At 41.6% G+C, this 19665-nt stretch overlaps 1 pseudogene; it reads left to right on the top strand.

Moving 5' to 3' along the window:
• The first annotated feature begins 1739 nt into the window (after positions 1-1739).
• LOC109936444 lies at positions 1740-16886 on the top strand (annotated as a pseudogene).
• The last annotated feature ends 2779 nt before the right edge of the window (positions 16887-19665 follow it).

The raw sequence follows: 19665 nt of genomic DNA, 5'->3' as shown, positions 1-19665 counted from the left end.
CCAGCACGGACACCTGCAGGATTTCACTGGTCACATCCTGTCAATCAGAGAAAGATTCTTTTAACACATACTCTGTCTAGTTGGCATAAAGCAATCTTCTGTCTAGGCTAATTGATAGTCCTTAGACCATGAGCTTTGATTTTTCTGCAATAACCTTTGACGTCGCACCTTACTAAACAGCTCTGGAAATCCAAGTACAGTACGTCTATCAGTTCCCTTTCATCCACAGCTCCTTGAAAGAAATCCTATAAATTGGTTAAGCACAGTTTCGGTGTTGTGAAACTATTGCTGATTCTTCCCGATTAACTTGAGCTTATCTAAATGCGCAGATATTATTGCTTAATGGGGAAAAATGTTCAATGAAATGTAAGGCATTCCAACACAAGAATGGGCTGGAGGTTTACCAATGAAGGGTGCATGGAGTTAGTCATGGAAATTTCCAGGAACAAATAATGGAATAAAAACTAGTCTCAGTAATTAATTCACCAAAGACACCTCCCTCCACTGCAGAGGGATAATTCGTTACACAGAGCTTGCAGTTTGGTCACCTCTCTGCAAGCATGAAGCAAGACGAGGAGGCAAGGGTCGTCTGAATAACCACATCCAGAGGGGGATCGAAACTATGCATGTTGGCATCAATCTGCATCATGCTCTAACCATCCAGCTTACTAAGCAAACTGCTGAATCCAGTCTTAGCAATCATGTCCATAAACATATCATCGATTGCTCAAAAATCCCACAAAATGATTCACAATTGTCCTTTAAGTTAGGAAATCTGTCATCTTTACCTGGTCTACCTTCAGTTACTCCGGACTCCCAACAATAAAGTAATTGACTCTTAACTTTCCTCAATCGGTAAGTAGCCCAGAGGGAAAAAGGCCAGATAAAAGAACAGTAATGGTTGGAAATGAATTTACTGTTGTACTGGACCTCCATTTTGAAGTGTACAAGATGAGTCAAATTGACATATGTCATTTGCCAGGTTTATTTATTTTTTCTTCTGGGAAGGATTGACAACATATGAAGAGCATTACTTAAATGGAGAAAAACTGCAGAAAGCTCCAAAAGTAGTTGGGGTACTTGTACACAAGGCACAGAAGCTAACACATAGGCGCAGCAGGTAATCAGGAAGGCTAATGGAATATTGGCACTTATCTCAAGGGTTGGAGTGTAAAAGTAGAGAAGTCTTATTGCAACTGTACAAGGCTCTGGTGAGACTAAATCTAGAGTACTGTGAACAGTTTTGGTCTCTCAATTGAAGAAAATTTATTATTTAATTGGAGGCAGTTCAGAAAAGGTTCACTAGGGTGATCCCCAGTATGATGCATTGTCTCTTGAGGAAACATTAAACCAATTTTTGAGAATCTACTTATAGGAAATTAGAAGATTAAGAGATGATCTCATTGAAACATATAGGATACTTAAGGGGCTTGAGAGGGTAAATGCAGACAGGGTGTTTTCCATCATGGGACAGTCTAGGACCTGAATATGTGGTCTCAGAGTAAATGGCCAATTTAAGACTGAGATGAGGAGGAATTTCTTCTCTGAGAGTTGACAGCCTTTGGAACTCCTTGCCACAGAGAGCAGTGGGGGGTAGAGTCCTTGTGTATACTTAAGGCTGAAACAGAGTCTAACTCACTCAGGATATCAAGGGTTATGGAGAAAAGGCAGGAAAGTAGACATGAAGAATGTTGGATCAGCCATGATCCTATTGAGTGGTGGGACAGGCTCAAGGGGCTGAATGGACTACTCTAGTTCCTATTTGTATGGACTTTTATGATTCATCATCAACTCCGCGTTCTCACCTATCCCTGATGACTTCCTTGTTAGTGTACGTTAAGTTTTCCCATTAGCGCCCAAGTCACACCAAAAGGTAAAGAACAACATGGCGGAGGCGTCACCTGGCCAGCTTCACACCTGCAAACTGGCTCCGCCCCTAACACCACGTGCACAGGCTGCGGCCAATAGGAGCAAACGACAGCGCAGCCTGCAGGGCGGTTGTGACGTACGTTGATGCCATTCGGCGGGGCGGAAATATCCGAGTTTCCATTTCCCTTTCCGCGCGAGCTTCCAACGATGGCGCCTGGGAGGTGGGAGTTGCTGCTGTTTGTTCTGTTTCTCTCCCCAGGATTGACTATGGCGCTGGAATTCTTCACAACCACCGCCTTTCTGGTGGGGGCGGCCTCTACGGCTTATTATTATTTCAACTGTCGCTTCCAGGAATGTTGCACCAGGGCCTGGGTACCGCTGGATGTCAAAGGTCAGAAGATAAAAGGGGTCAGGGGTGGGAGTGAGACATAGGGTCAGCAGGTAAAAGGTGCAGGGCCAGGGGTCAGAGGCAGACACAGGGTCAGCAGCCAAAAGGTGCAGGGGTCAGAGGCAGACACAGGGTCAGCAGGTAAAAGGTGCAGAGTTGGGGGTAGAGATAAAATGCATGGTCAGGAGTAGAAGCAAGATCGAAGGACAGGGAGGTAAAAGCAAAGCAAGGAAAGGCACAGGATCAGGTTGTAGAAGCCAGGTGATTGGTTGAGGATAGAATTAAAATGGAGTGTCAGGAAGGTGGTTAGAGGCAGGGTGCAGGATTGTGGGGTAGGGGCAGGGTCACAGAGCGTAGAAGTGAAGTGCAGCATTGGAGGTGTGTGGGATGAAAGAAACAAGGTGTAGGGTTGGAGGGGATTGGGTAGAAGCAAAATGCAGAGTCGGGGTCTGCAACTAGATACAAGTTCAGTGAGTTGCGGCTAGGTGCTGCATTTGGATGTTTTAATTTTTCTTTCTTACACTTTCAACTTTAAAACCTTGCATGATTTCATTTTGTTTTGTTGGCCTTTTATTAATCTCATTGGTGAAACACTATTAGGTTGTGTTTAGAAGCTTTATGAAGAATAAGGAAGTTTTTCTTGCTTTCTGTTTGTCAGCTGTGGCTTAGTTGGTTTCAGTTTCATTTGAGTCAAGATTCTGAGATCTCACTGTAGAGTTTGAGCACAAATTATCAAGGCTGACACTACAGTGCTGAGGCTATTTGGTACCATACACTATTATAGAGTCATAGAATCGAAGAGCGTGGAAACAGACCCTTTGCTCAACTTGTCCATGCTGAACAGATGTCCTAAATTAATGTAGTGCCATTTGACATTATTTGGCCCATATCCCTCCAAACCTTTCCTAATCATGTACCCATTCAGATGCCTTTTAAATGTTGTAGTTGTACTAACCTCCATCACTACTTGTAGAAGCTCATTCCATACAGACACCATCCTCTGCGTGGAAAAAGTTGTCCCTTAGGTCATAAGAACATAAGAACTAGGAGCAGGAGTAGGCCATCTGGCCCTTCGAGCCTGCTCCGCCATTCAATAAGATCATGGCTGATCTTTTTGTGGACTCGGATCCATTTACCCGCGTTCTCACCGTATCCCTGAATTCCTTTATTGTTCAAAAAAAATCTACCTTTTTTTAAAAACACTTACTGAAGTAGTGTCAACTACTTCACTGGACAAGGAATTCCATAGATTAACAACCCTCTGGGTGAAGAAATTCCTTCTCAATTCAGTCCTAAATCTGCTCCCTCTAATCTTGAGGCTGTCCCCTCTTGTCCTAGCTTCACCTGCCAGTGGAAACATCCTCGCTACTTCTATCGTATCTATTCCCTTCATAATTTTATATGTTTCTATAAGATCCCCCCTCCATCTTTTGAATTCCAATGAATATAATCCCAATCTACTCAGTCTCTCCTCATAAGCCAACCCCCTCAACTCTGGAATCAACCTAGTGAACCTCCTTTGCACCCCCTCCAGTGCCAATATATCCTTTCTCAAGTAAGGAGACCAAAACTGCACACAGTACTCCAGGTGTGGCCTCACCAGCACCTTGTATAGCTGCAACATAACCTCTCTGCTTTTAATTTCAATCCCTTTAGCAATGAAGGACAAAATTCCATTTGCCTTCCTAATTACTTGTTGTACCTGCAGACCTACCTTCTGTGATTCATGCACAAGGACACCCAGGTCCCTCTGCATAGCTGCATGCTGCAACTTTTTACCATTCAAGTAATAATCCTTTTTACTATTACTCCTACCAAAATGTATGACTTCACATTTATTTACATTGTATTCCATCTGCCAGACCTTTGCCCGCCCACTCACTCAATGTATCTATGTTCCTCTGCAAAGTTTCACAGTCCTATGCACACTTTGCTTTGCCACTCATCTTAGTGTCATCTGCAAACTTTGACACCCTACACGTGGTCCCCAACTCCAAATCATCTATATAAATTGTAAATAATTGCGGTCCCAACACCGATCCCTGAGGCACACCACTAGTCACTGACTGCCAGCTAGAATAGCACTCATTTATCCCCACTCTTTGCTTCCTGTTAGTCAACCAATCCTCTATCCATGCTAATAATTTACCCTTAATGCCATGCATCCTTATCTTGTGCAGTAGCCTCTTGTGCAGCACCTTGTCGAAGGCCTTTTGGAAATCTAGGTACACCATATCCACTGGGTCCCCATTGTCCACCTCGCTCGTAATGTCTTCATAGAATTCCAAAAGATTTGTCAAGCATGACCTGCCCTTCATGAGCCCATGCTGCGTCTGCCCAACAGGACAATTTCTATCAAGATGCCTTGCTATTTCTTCCTTGATAATAGACTCAAGCATCTTCCCCCACCACAGAGGTTAAGCTAACCAGTCTATAATTCCCCACCTTTTGTCTACTTCCCTTTTTAAACAGTGCGTCACATTTGCTGTTTTCTAATCTGCTGGGACTGCCCCAGAGTCCAGCGAATTTTGGAAAATTACCACCAAATGCACCTGCTATTTCTCCCGCCATCTCTCTTAGTACCGTGGGATGCATTCCATCAGGGCCAGGAGACTTATCAATCCTTAGCTCCATTAGCTTGCCCAACACTACCTCTTCCGTAATAATGATTGTTTCCAGGTCCTCACCTACCTTCCTCTCTTTGTCAATTACTGGCACGTTATTAGTGTCCTCCACTGTGAAGACCGATACAAAATACCTGTTCAATGCCTCAGCCATTTCATCATATCCCATAACTAAATTCCCCTTCTCATCCTCTAAAGGGCCAACGTTTACTTTAGCCACTCTTTTTCGTTTTATATATTTATAGAAACTTTTGCTATCTGTCTTTATATTCTGTGCTAGTTTTTTCTCATGTTTTATCTTACTTTTCTTTATAGCTCTTTTTGTGGCTTTCTGTTGACCTTTAAAGTTTTCCCAATCTTCTCGCTTCATGCTGTTTTTGGCCACTTTGTATGCCTTCTCCTTCAATTTGATAGCCTCCCTTATTTCTTTAGACACCCATGGCAGATTACCCCTTTTCTTACAGTCCTTCCTTTTCATTGGAATATACTTTTGCTGAGCACTTTGAAAGATTGCTTTGAAAGTCCTCCACTGCTCGTCAACCGTCCCACCATAAAATCTTTGTTTCCAGTCTACTTTAGCCAAGTCCTCCCTCATTCTATTGTAGTTCCCCTTGTTCAAGCACAGGACCCTGGTATTGGATTTTATCTTCACACTCTCCATCTGTAATCTAAATTCAACCATACTGTGATCACTCCTTCCAAGAGGATCCCTAACTATGAGGTCATTAATTATTCCTGTCTCATTACACAGGACCAGATCTAGGATAGCTTGCTCCCTCGTCGGTTCCATTACATACTGTTCAAGAAAACTATCACGGATACACTCAACGAACTCCTCCTCAAGGCTACGCTGACCGAGCTGGTTCGACCAATCTACGTGTAGGTTAAAATCCCCCATGATAACTGCCGTACCATTTTTACAGGCATTAGTTATTTCTTTGTTTATTGCCCGCCCCAATGTGATGTTAATATTTGGTGGCCTATAGACTACGCCTATCAGTGACTTTTTCCTCTTAGAATTTCTAATTTCCACCCAAATGGATTCAACCTCATTCTCCATAGAACCTATATCATCTCTCAGCACCGCCCTGATGGCGTCCTTGAATATCAGAGCTACACCACCTCCCTTACCTTCCTGTCTGTCCTTCCGAATAGTCTGGTACCTTTGGATATTTAACTCCCAGTCGTGACCATCCTGTAACCATGTCTCCGTAATGGCTACCAAATCATATTCATTCACGATGATTTGTGCCGTTAACTCATCAACCTTGTTACGAATGTGCCTTTATGCCAGCTTTCTTACCTTCATGATTTCCAACATCTCTAATAATATCTCCTGAGTTATCCTTCCTTTTTGCTTCTTTCATAGTCTGCCTTGAACTTAAACCCTCCTGCACACATGCTAACCTGCTGCTTACCTTTTTATTTACCATCATACTCCCTGTCGTTTTCCCTTCCCTTCCCTTTCCTTTCCCTTCCCCCCCCCCCCCCCCCCAACTCATTAGTTTAAAGTCCTAGTGACCACCCTATTTATCCTTTTTGCAAGAACACTGGTTCCAGGTCGGTTCAGGTGGAGACCGTCCCATTGGTACAGATCCCTCCGGTTCCAAAACTGATGCCAATGCCCCATGAAATGGAACCCCTCTTTCCCACACCACTCCCTTAGCCACGTGTTTACTTCCCTAATTTTCTTATCCCTAAGCCAATTTGCACGTGGCTCGGGCAGTAATCCAGAGATTATGACCCTTGAGGACCTGTTCCTTAATTTCGTTCCTAGTGCTTGATAATCCCCAAACAGGTCCTCCATCCTAGCCTTGCCTGTGTTGTTAGTCCCAACGTGGACCACAACAACTGGATCCTCCCCCTCCTGCTCCAGTATCCTTTCAAGCCGGTCAGAGATGTCCTGGCACCCTGGCAGCCGCTGCCCAAATATATTCCCGGCAGCCCCCTGGTCCTCGCTGTCGCCTCTCCCTCTGCTGCTAAAAAAATCTTTTCCCTCTCAGCTTAAACCTATGCCCTTTACTTTTTCCCAGGGTACAGGGGTCCAAAAGACCTTGGCTATTTGCCCTATCCATGTCCCTCATGACCTCATAAACCCCGATAAGGTCACCCCTCAGCCTCCGAAGCTCCAGGGAAAATGGCACCAGCCTTTATCCTGGTGTCCTAGTCGATATTTATCCCACAAAAAGCATAGAAACATAGGACTTAGGAGCAATATTAGGTCCTACTGCACCATTCAATCAGCTCTTGAGTGATTCAACTTCCCCAACGTTAACTGGGTTAGTCATAGTGTGAAAGTTTAAAGGGAGCAGTATTCTTAAAATGCACCAGGACAGCTTTTTAAGCCAGTACGTGGAAAGCCCTACAAGGGAGACGGTAATCCTGGACTTAATTTTAGATAACAAAGCTGGGCAAGTGATTGAAGAATCAGTGAGTGAGCACTTTGCAGACAGCGGTCATAATTTTGTTAGACTCCAGATTGTTATGGAAAAAGATAAAAATGGGCATAAAGTCAAAGTTCTCACCAATACAAAAATTGATGGGTGGTAAATAATGACAATTGTAGGGCTTTCCACGTACTGTCTTAAAAAGCTGCCCTGGGTGCGTTTAAGAATACTGGTCCCTTAAACATTCACATTATGACTAACCTGGTTAGTGTTGGGGTAGTTGAAAACCCCTACCATTACGACCCCTATTACTTTTATTCTTCTCTGAAATTTGCCTGAATATCTGCTGTTCTGTTTCTCTCAGACTGTAGTTGTGCATTGCATGTGTCCTACATGTGTATTTATCTGTGTTTCTGTTTGACGTTTGAAATAGGATTAGAAGCCTCTTTGAGGGAACAGCTGTTTGGACAGCATATTGCATTGGATGTGATTCCGAAGGCAATCGAAGGTTTCTTGAGTAACAAGGATGCAAGGAAGCCTCTCGCCCTTTCTCTACATGGCTGGACTGGTACTGGCAAAAGCTTTGTCAGTAAAATAATTGCTGAAAGTCTTTACAAAAATGGAATGAACAGTAAATACGTTCATAAATTTGTGACTTCTTACCACTTCCCCAATGTTCAACATACCAGCAAGTATATAGTAATTATCAGCTTATTTTTCTCTGTCATAGTCATGTCATTTATATAGAATTCAAAATAAGAGCAGATTTTCCTAGAGCAGGTACAGCTTGGGTTAGACACAGTAAGGTTCCTTCTCCAATATCCTATCCAACCTGATGATATACCTTAATCCAGTTGAGCTGTAGACTGAGAATACTGAATTGAAGTTTTTCGTTGCTGAGCCAATGGTGGAGTTCAAATAGTGCTGCACTGATGCCTACGTTTTGAGCGACAACATACATTCTGTCACTGCCTCTCCTACCTCTAATTGTTTAAAACTCTTAGCACCTTCCAGTTCTGAGGAATACTTCTCTATCCCCATTTTTCAGTTTTGTTTTCTTCTACAGAGGAAGGTAGGACTCAGGAGCAGGTCATTTGACACTTCAAACCTGCTCCACTGTTCAAAATATCATGGTTGATTTGTTTGTGCTCCACTTTTCTGTCTATCCCCTCCATAATCTTTGGCCTCCTTGTCTATCAAATACAATTTGTTATACAGTGTGTTAATTCCTTCTAATGGAACACACCAGAATCATTCTAGGGCTGGGGATTTTAACTATAACGTTAGGAGAAATGCTGGAACAAAGTAGATTAAAGGAGATTTGATGGAGGTGTACAAGGTGATGACAGATTGGAAAAGGTAGACAAAGAAAAACTGTTCCCATTGGCTAATGGTCCAAGGACTAGAGGAGATGGTTTTAAGATTTCAAACGAGAGATGTGAGGAAGAACACTTTACGCAGCAAGTGGTCATGAACTGGAACATGCTGTCCCTGAGGGTGGTGGAAGTCGAGATGATGACAGGTTTCGAAAGGAAGTCGAATATGCACCCAGAGATGATAAACTGGTAGAGCTACAAGATAGTGTGGAATTGAATATCTGGGTTGCTCCACAGAGAGCCAGCATGGACTAGATGGGCTGATTGACATTCTTCTGTGTCATATATGGCTCCGTTACGGTGACAAGACTTTAGGTAATTCATTGAAGTATATTCTCATTTTATGAAACAATTGTACTATCTATTATCTGTGAATGTGTATGCATACATTCCCAGCACTTTACCAAAGTGTAGCTTGCCATTGCCATTCATACTTTATGATGTTGCCTCATCCTACTAGTTGTGGGAAAAATAACTTGTTGAAGCATCCAGATTTCTTGGTTCAAGTATAATATGCTGTCAGATTGAAGCGTGTGTTTGGCCTGGTGTTTAGGTAAATTTTGGGGGAAGTGGTTATTTATGCCTAGAGAGAGGAGCTTTCACGTTGGGGTTGAATCTCTTAATAGCACCCAACGTGTCAGCCAACGAACTGAGTTAGGGCAGGACATTTGGCAGGGTTCAGAACAGGGAGTGTAACTTGTATCAAAGTAAATTGTTTACTGAGCAAAACAGACTTTAAGCAACATGCTGCAGTAGTCAGTCCACAGAGTCTATTTAGAAAAGAGTCTGTATAAACTACTGCAAACATGGGCAAAACTGTGAATGGGGTGTTTTCTTAAGGGAAGGTAGAGTAGAAGATAGAACATTTGTGTTTTAAAAAATGTCAGTCACTAAGCAGTCTGTGATTTGCGGGATGATTGACCAATTATCTCCAATCTGGCTAAGGATGTGCCTTTATAAGCAGCCACGTTGAAGTGTTGGTAATGTTTGGTGATGTGGCCCACTTTAAGCAGTGGTTTTATTTATCCCCGCATAAATATTAAGTTCAACTTTCCACGTGCGTTTCCATGGAAGAATCTCATGAGTTGAAATTAAAATTTTACACCTTTTATCTGGATTGCGAATAATCATGAACTTTTAAAAGAAGTATTTGAAGATGTGGAGCTACCAAGAATGATGCTGTCAATAGAACTGATACTCAAAGAATAACGTGTCTGGCTTTTACTAGATTCAAACATTCACTTTTAAATTTTATTTTCTATTTTAAATTAATTTAGCAACAGTTGCAGGAATGGATTCGCGGGAATGTTAGCCTGTGTAAGCGGTCCCTGTTTATTTTTGATGAGATGGACAAAATGAACCCTGAGCTCATTGATTCCATTAAACCATTTTTGGAATACTACAGCCACCTTGATGGAGTGGTTTATCGAAAGGCGATGTTCATCTTCCTGAGGCAAGTATGAGCTGGTCTTTGGGTATGTTGCACTTTTAAGGCACGATGGCTTTTTTTTTCTTTCTCCTGTGTCACAGCCAGGCAGCACGCCCCTCAATTCCTTAGCATCATGCACAGCAATCAGGAAATGGATTAGAGTTGCCTGATGGATGCGTCCCATGTGATGTAGCCAGTGAGCTTACCTCTTTCCATTCCTTACCCTGCACATATATACGAACAGACAAAACAGGAGCATAAATAAACCGTTTGGCCTCTCGAATTGAGAAGATAATGACTAATCTATTAGTATTTCAAATTCCACATTGCCAGCTACCACAATAACATGTGATTCTCCTGTTTGACAAGAATCTATCCCCCTCTATAACTATTTAATGACCCTACCTCTGCCGCCTTCTGAGACAGACAGAGCGTTATGTGATCTTTGAAACTAAGGGGGACAAAAAGTTCTCCTCATCTATGTCCTGAAAGGGCAACTCCTAATTTTAAAAGCATGTCCCTTAGTTCAAAGGGATACATCCTTCCCAGGTTCACCCCTGTTAAGACCATTCAGGATCTCTTGTAGGGCACAATATATGGACATGCCTGAATTGTTAGAGTGGTGGGGGTCACTGGGAAAATAATGTTGACTTTGAGCAATAGCATAATGTGGGAAACATCAGATCAGCTGCCTATTATACATCTATCCCAAGGAAATGAAAATCAGGAAGGATTTCTAACAGCAGCAACTTGCATTTATATACCAACTTCAACACTGTAACATCAAGTCTGATGCTCCAATATCCTCTTTCGGATGGGCATCAGATTGAGGGCCTATCTGGCCTTTGAAGTTGATGTAAAAGATCCCATGGCAATATTTCAAATAATGATGCAGGAGTTATCTTTGGTAACAATATCCCTCAATCAAGAACACAAAAATAGAACACCGGGTCAGTGTGACGACATGCATAGCAAACTCTTCAGAGGCAATCAGTTTAACAACTCGTGGGAAAGATGGATCCTCTGATACTGTTGATCTTAATTTTCCTGCTAAGTTCATGGAGTAGGACTTGAATTGAAACTCTTGTCTGAGTTTGAATGTTGACTACCTAAGCTATAGCTGATGTATTGAAGAAACCCCACCATTTCTCCTCTAGTTCTTCTGCTAATCACTTAAAGTCTTTGACCTTTTACTCTTGCTCATACTCCTGAAATGATGTCAGAAGTCTCATGTCTCCAGGTTATAGCCCAGCAGGTTTCTTTGAAATCATAAGCTTTCGGAGCGCTGCTCCTTCGTCAGGTGAACACTGTTGGACTATAACCTGGTGTCATCTGACTTCTGATCTTGTCCACCCCAGTCCAATACCGGCACCTCCACATCATGAATCCTGAAACGAACGTTAATAGAAATGAACTGAGGTAAAGTAATCTGTCTCTGCTTTCTTTGTGAATAGCAATGCCGGTGGTGAAAAGATAAATGATGTTGTGCTAGATTTCTGGCAGCGTGGGATGAAAAGGGAAGATATTCAACGGACAGACTTGGAGAATAGTCTGTCCTTAGAAGTCTACAACAACAAAAAGAGTAAGTCTTGGTTCAGCATTTATTTGAACTGGGAATGGAAAGGGATGAATGGAGAACTCCATTTAAGACGGATGAGGTTTTCCCTGAGGGTAGTGAATCTGTGGAATTCTTTACTACAAAGAGCTGTCAAGGCTGTATTGTTAAGCATACTGCAGGCTCATATGGACAGATTTCTAATGTTTAAGGGGATCAGAGTTATGGCGGATAAGGCAGTAAAGTGAAGTTGAGGATTATCAAATCAGCGTGATCTCATTGAATGGCAGAGCAGACTAAATGGGCCAAATAGCCTGCTTTTGCCCCTACATCTTATGGAGGGCAGATAGTGACTTAGCATCATGGAGACAAAGTATATTGCTGAATCACCAACCCAGCAGTGCCCCTTCGAAATTATTTTCAGTGTTGAGCTTCAGTGGAAGTAGTTCCATCTCTCCATGCTATGATGGAACTGCAGCATTTCCCTCCAATTAAATCTTCCAGTGACTCAAATGATTCTCTCCAGTTGATCCAAATTCTAGTGCTGCCTTTCCATATTTCTCTTTTCTGAATATAAAAGCAAAAAGCCGTCCCTCATAATGTGAACGAAAGGTCTGAATACTAGGTTTCCAGGTTTAAATATACTTATCTAACTGACTGAAGATTTAAAATTTTGTCCATTTCAGAAATCTTAAAAACACAATTGAATGACCTATTTAGGCTTCACCCTTTACCTGTAAACCTGCTTTATCTTCTCTTCAAATGATTTTCACAAAAATAATGGTTGTATACTTTGAGGGCTATGGGGAAAGAGCAGGACTGGATAGTTTTGAAGACATGACATAGGTACGACGAACTGAACAGTCTCCTGGGTTATACAATAAGAGCTTCAGGTCCCTTGTTCTATTTTTGGTTGCAGATTGAGCAGACTGTTAAACACTGAGGTTAGTGGATCCCATGGAATAAATAAATTGCAAATCTAGAAAATGCTGAGAAATACTATAATGGCCAAGCTGAGCTTCACTGATTTGGCCTCAAATGAGTATTGTATCCGGTTCTAGTCATCACACTTGAGAAAAGACGGGAAGGCTTTAAAAAGGGAGACAAACAGATTTATAAGAAAGATTTCAGGATTTAATGTGGGGTTTTTTTTGAGAAACTGTGACTACTACATAGAGAAGGTTCATAAGTGTTCAAGTCTGGAGGGATTGAGTCAGACTACTTCGAGGGAAGCTGTTCCCATTGGTGGAAGGGTTTAAAAACCAGAGGACAGCAATTGAATGTGAATGGCATGATTTTCAACACTTAACAATTTTTAATCTATGTTTCACTGCGTATATTTGCCATTTGCTACCAACTGTGCCTTGGCAGGTAGCATATTCATTCGTGAGTCAGGAGATTGAGATTTTTCAAATTGATTCTCCCAGTGCAATACTCGGGGAGAGAAGCATTGCCAGAGGTGCTATTATATAGGTGAGTTGTGAAATACTGGTCCAGTCTGCTCCCATGGGTGAAAGTTAAAGGTCCTAGTGTCTTTGTTTCAAAGAAAAGCAGGTATCGGGTAATATTTATTCCTGCAGCAGTATCAATAAAAAGAGGTGGCAGTGTAATTATCACATTGTTTACGGGAGCTTGCTGTGCTCAAATTGGTTGTTGGATTTACTGCATTACAAGAGTGTCCACACTTACTTAAAAAAAAAAGTTCATTGGCTGTATAGTTCTTTGGGACATCTGATGAAAGATGCTGGATGAATTCTTTTTTTAAAAAAAGTCACTGCAGATGTGGACTCGATGGGCTGAATGGCCTGCTTCCACACAGTGGGGATTCTGTGGTTCTAACATTTTTTAATCCAGGATAATGCCAAAATAAACAAAGTTTTATGATAAAAGGAATCTGAACACCTATGCATTTTACGAATGTGACTGAGATTCATATTTTTGCTTTGCTTTATCTTTCTACAGGTGGATTCTGGCACACCCACCTCATTGACAAAAACCTAATAGATTATTTTGTTCCTTTTCTGCCGCTGGAGTACAAGCACATTGTGTTGTGTGCAAAAGCTGAATTGTACTCGATGCATTTTGAAGATGTTGACCAAGTGGCCACCAAAGTGGCGGAAGAGATGGTATACTTTCCAAAGGACCAAAGAATCTTTTCAGTCAAGGGCTGCAAAACCGTGGCTGCAAAGGTGAATTATTGGACAACCGCAAATTCAGAATTGTAGAATACTCCGTTTTTTAAAAATCCCTATGATGCATCATGGTGAAGAACAGTAATGATGGAATCCCTTTTTATTTGGAGAATTCCAGGCTGAACACTTTTAATGTTTACATAAATGAAAGACTTGATCCTGGAGGTTTTCGAAGTTTTGAACGTTTTGTGTGTGAAACATTCTGTCTCTGACAAATAAGACCACAAAATTGAAGCCAGTTATTTGTGCATTTTCATATATTTGTATAAACAGTGAGCCTTTGCACTTGACATTTGATTGAACGAAACATCAGGGTTGCTAGCCAAAAACTAGCCTGTATTTTAAGTACTTAAGAGGAAGTGAAAATTAATAATTATAGCAACATGCCAAGTCTGCAACGAAAACTCATTTATGCTCTTTGATCATACACTGAAACAGTGTGTAATTCTTTTGAAAAGATACTTTAATAGCTAACTGTGCTAGACTGTGGAACAGACAGCACAGAGATATTCAGCAAATAACAGCTAAGTGATGGTCATGTTTTAATGTTGTATGGGAATGATGTTTTATTCAGACTTTTAGGAACCGTTTCTGTGCATTGGGTTATCTTCTGCATTGGGGCAATGTGCTTGTCTTTCACAGTTGAATCTCAAGTCTAATTTTTTTTTCTTTATTCATTCACAGGATGAGGGCATCACTAGCTAGGCAGCATTTTTTGCCCATCCCTAATTGCCCAGAGGGCAGTTGAATCAACCACTTTGCTGTGGGTCTGGAGTCACATGTAGGTCAGGATGGCAGTTTCCTTCCCTAAAGGGTATTAGTGAACCAGATGGGTTTTTCTGACAATCGACCATAGATTCACAGTCATCGTTAGATTCTTTATTTCCAGATATTTACTGAATTAAAATTCTGCCATCTGCCGTGGAACCAGGTCCCCAGAATGTTGTCTGGTCTCTGGAATAACAGTCCAGCGATAATATCACTAGGCCATCGCCTCCCCCTAAATTTAGTCCATATCAATGGGATAAATTCTGTCTTTCTCCCCATCTCTCTGTCTCTGTTTTTCTATATGTCTGTCTCTCAATGTACTTTTCTTGTTCTGTCTCTCCCTGTCCATCTGGCTCACTTTTGCATTTGTAATTGTTGTGGTCACTGTCTCTTGCCTTATAAATATTCTGAAATGAATTTTGGCAACCGTAGTCTAGATTCCGGTGGCTTTGAGTCCACAGCAATTTTGCACTAATGAGTTTGTTCAAATTACATTGAATGATGGGAAATAGTTCCAAGGAGAGAGTGAATCTTCTCCAATGATCACTATTTAAATAATTTTTTTTGCACGTTTCTGCAATAAATTAGTTGTGGTGTAATTTCACTAAAATGTGTTTAATTGGGATGTGGAATGATGACACTGAAATAAACAGGTACAGGGAATGAAAAATCCACTGCTTTTTGGAGGAAAGTTCATGTTTGCACATTTCTTATCACCATGTAAATGGGAACATTTGATCTGACACATTACATGTAATGTGGGAAGTTTATTGGACTAACCTAGAAGTTTATTTCTTCGATTATATTTCAGAATGAGTAACACTTTTGATTCTGGCTTTACCATTGTTAAGTACTTTTTTTTATAACTTTGAAATTTATGAAATTTTTAACTAGTTTTATTTTTGAAGTTGAACAGCAATGCAATGCTATTCTGGCTGCTCTTGAGTTTTATTTGCTGCATTTTATAACTCATTCAGGAATTGTTTCCCTATTTATCATTATCCCCAAGTACTTTCAGATTGTGCTGCTTTTTGGTATAATTTGCATTGGGGAAGCAGTGAGTAATGTTAATCAATTTTAAAGTTATTATGAAGGTGGAGGAGAAAGATTTAGGAGAAGTTCCTTTTCTCGATGATTTTTGGAACATGGGATACTTTGTAAAATAAACGGGCAGATGCACGAAGTATTTAGAAAGGCATGGGGTATTTCTTGCAAGAGGATGAGTTCATAAGTTGGTATGTCTAACTGCAGTTACACAGAGCCCTGGTAAGACCGCACATGGAGTATTGTGCGGTTTTGTTCTCCCTACCTAAGAGAGGATATACTAGCCATAGATGGAATGTGGGCAAGGTTGGCTAGACTGACACTGTGAATGACAGGACTGTCCTGTGAGAGAGATTGGTTTGATTGGGCCTGCATTTACTAGAGTTTAGAAGAATGAGGGGGAATCTGATTAAAACGTATAAAATAACCAGGCTGGACAGACTAAATCAGGGAGGATGTTTCTCCTGGTTGGGATTGTAGAAGCAGGGGTCACGGTCTCAAGAAGGTTAGTCATTTAGGTCAAGATGAGGAACCATTTCACATTGGGATACTGGTCAACCTGTGGAATTCGCCACCAGAGAAATCTGTGGAGGCTGTCACTTGAGTATATTGAGGAAAGATTTACATTTTTTTCAATACTAAATGCGTCAAGGAGTATGAAGAGAAAGTATGGTGTTGAAATAGAGGATTAGCTGTGATCATGTTGAATGGCCATGTTGTGGAGATGCCAGTGTTTGACTAGAGGGGGCAAAGTCAAAAATCACATGACACCAGGTTATCATCCATCAGATTTGTTTAAAAATCACAAGTTTTCAAAGTGCTACTCCATCAGGTGAGGGAGCAGTGCTTCAAAAGCCTGTGATTTTAAATAAACCTTCTGGACTATAACCTGGTGTCATGTGACTTCTGAAACTGAATGGCGGAGCAGGTTCAAATGGCTTCCTCCTGTTCATAGTTTCTATGTAGTCATGCAGAAACTGGTACATATTTGAAGAAAAATGTCAGTATTTCAAGCAGAAGAAAATACAGAGCAAGGGGTGAGAAGAAGCTATTGGATTCTTTTTGATTCCTCCATCAAGGAGCTAACACAAAAAGGTCAAATGTTCTGCTTGTGTGCGGCAAACCAGTATTGATAAATTCTAATTCATGGTGGGGTGAAAATAAATTACAGAAGTACAAGGTGGGATGGATGAATCATCCATGTAATACTTATATTTCAAGCTCAAATAAAATGAAAATATTTTGTAACCTTAATATGCATTCTAGAAAAATCTCTAGTTATTGTGGAGTGTTTCAGACTAGGAACATAATCTAATTTTCCCTTTAAATATAAATTTCTTCTCTGGATGAAGGCATGGTTGGCCTTTAATGTTTATATTAACAACGAGGTTAAACAGTCAAACTTGGAAGGTCGAGACTGGGAAAGGGTGGCAGGTTTTCTTCCCCAAAAGGTACCTCTTGTTGGAAAGCAAAGAAATGTATCACTACGTCCTGGTCAGGCCTTCATTCGGGCTGAGCACCAGTTAATGAAAGATTTAGGGGTTGGAAAATGCATTTTTCAATTTTCCATTCTCACTGGTTTCACACGTTAAGGGGGGTTATGTTATCCAGGGAATAGTTCATAATCATATCATGTAGAATGATACCAGGTAAAGGTCACCACAGTCCTACCAAACCACAGGCTGCTCTCTTATTAGAGAGAGAGAGACACACACAACTGGTGGTGGTTTAACCTGAGGGTCACTGTGCCTCAGTTGAGAGGAGAAGTTGAGAACAAGAGTCCTTCATTGTAAACAGAAACAGAAATTGCTGGTCTCAGTCTAGCCTACTGTATTCCCCGGTCACAATGTGGCCTCCTCTACACTAGGGAAACGAAACACAGACTGGGTGACTGCTTTGCGGACATGTACATTATGTCTGCAAAAATGACCCTGAGCTTCCAGTTGCCTGTCACTTTACCACGCTGCCATGTTCCCTGGCCAACACGTGTCTCTGGCTTGCTGCAGTACTTCAGCACAAGCTGGAAGGACAGCATTTCATTTTCTGCTTGAGGACCCTGCAGCCTTCAGGACTCTATTGACTTGAGTAATTTTAGGGCCTGAGGCACCACCTTCAATGTCCTTACCACAACCCAGGCCTTGTCATCACAAGGCTACCACAAACAGCCCATTGTCACGGTCCCCATTAGCAGCTAGTGATTCTCCCAGGCTGCCCTTTACGCATTCCTTTGTCCAGCTGTTGTTCCTTTTCTGTGGTCTATGTCTTCACCTATCCTTTATTCCTCCCCACTCCCTTTTGCTAGCTACAATGAGTTCTGAAGTCAGGGGTCACTGGACCTAAAACGTTAACTCTGCTTTCTCTCCACAGATGCTGCCAGAGCTGATTCTTTCCGGCAATTTCTGATTTTGTTTCTGATTTCCAGCATCTGCAGTTCTTTGTTTAGTCCTTCACTGTAACCTCAGCTGGTGTGGGAATCGATCCCATGCTGCTGGAGTCACTCTGTATTGCAAACCAGCTGCCCAGGTAACCATCCTCTACAGAATGAGATAGCACAGAAGGAGCCCATTTGGCCCGTGCTTGTTTCTTGGTAGGGCTAATGAATTAATTCCACTCTTCTGCTACTCCAGCCCCAAAATCCTGTGGCTTTTGTATTTCTCTCTTCAGTTTGTTGTCATAGTATCCCTACGGGGTGGAAGCAGGCCATTCAGCCTCTCAAGTTCACACCACCTCTCAGAAGGGCATCCCATCCAGACCTGTCCCCCTACCCTATCCCAGTAACCCTGCATTTCCCATGCCTAATCCATCTTGCCTGGACACTACAATTTAGCACAGCCAATCCACCTAATTTACACATCTTTGGACTGTGGGCAGAAACTGGAACACCTGAAGGAAACCCGTGTAGACATGGAGAACATACAAACTTGACCTGATCGAAGTTTATAAACAATGAGGGGTATAGATAGTGAATGGTTGTTGTCTTTTCCCAAGGATGGGGGTTTTCGAGACTAATGGGCACATTTTTAAGGTGAGAGGGAGAAATTTAAAAAAGACATGATGGGTAAATTTTTTTTTTTATACAGAGGGTGATTTGCATGTGGAATGAACTTCCTGAGGAAGTGGTGAATGTGGGTAAAATTACCATGTTTAAAAGACATTTTGGATAAGTACATGCATAGGAAAGGTTTGGAGGGATATGGGCCAAGAGCAGGCAGGTGCGACTAGTTTAGTTTGGCTTTATGTTTGTAATGGACTGGTTGGACCGAAGGGTCTGTTTCCTTGCTGTATGACTCTACACAGACAGTCGCCCGAGGCTAGAATCGAACCTGGGTCCCTGGTGCTGTGAGGCAGCAGTGCCGCCCTTAATCTCCACCCCTCGTACTTCTCACTTGCCTTTGAATTGTCAGACCATAGCAGTTAAGAACGAACCACATTGCTATACCGTGGAATCGCTTTTAGACCAGATCAAGTTGGGATGGTGGAGTGAACCAGATAGGGTTTTTATACCAGAAACTGACAAATGCCATCACTGAAGCTAGCTTTTAAACCATGATTCTCCACTCCCTCCAACTAGACATTAGCCAAATCCTCAGGACTTCAAATCCAGTGACATTACCATGATGCCACATAACAACTCCCACATCTCCCTTACCTCCACTGTCTAAAATTAACTGCCAGATTCGATTTAAAGGGTGCAACAATAGAGATGCAGTAACAGACATTTAATGGGATAGTGCAGAACAGACACATTGCAATGAGAAAAATTCTGAGGGGAGGACCTGTCATCTATAATTGTCTTTTAAAAAAAAAATTAAAGTTAATTTCAAACTTAAGGGGGGAAAAAAGCATATAACACACCGTTGAATGGCAGAATGAACAGAATATGTATTTTAAAAAGGCAATGAATAACTACAAAGTTAATGAGGGAAAATTTAGAGGACTTATTCAATTCAGAGTCTAAGCAGGGAGGGGCTGGCCATTTGGGTCATAGTGCCTGCACCAGCTTTTGAAATGAGCATCATTAATGATACCTTGG

Source organism: Rhincodon typus, chromosome 28, assembly GCF_021869965.1.
Source record: "Rhincodon typus isolate 14 chromosome 28, sRhiTyp1.1, whole genome shotgun sequence".
NCBI lineage: Eukaryota > Metazoa > Chordata > Chondrichthyes > Orectolobiformes > Rhincodontidae > Rhincodon > Rhincodon typus.
The sequence above is the reverse complement of the archived record's forward strand: the minus strand, read 5'-3'. Positions and strand labels throughout refer to the sequence as shown.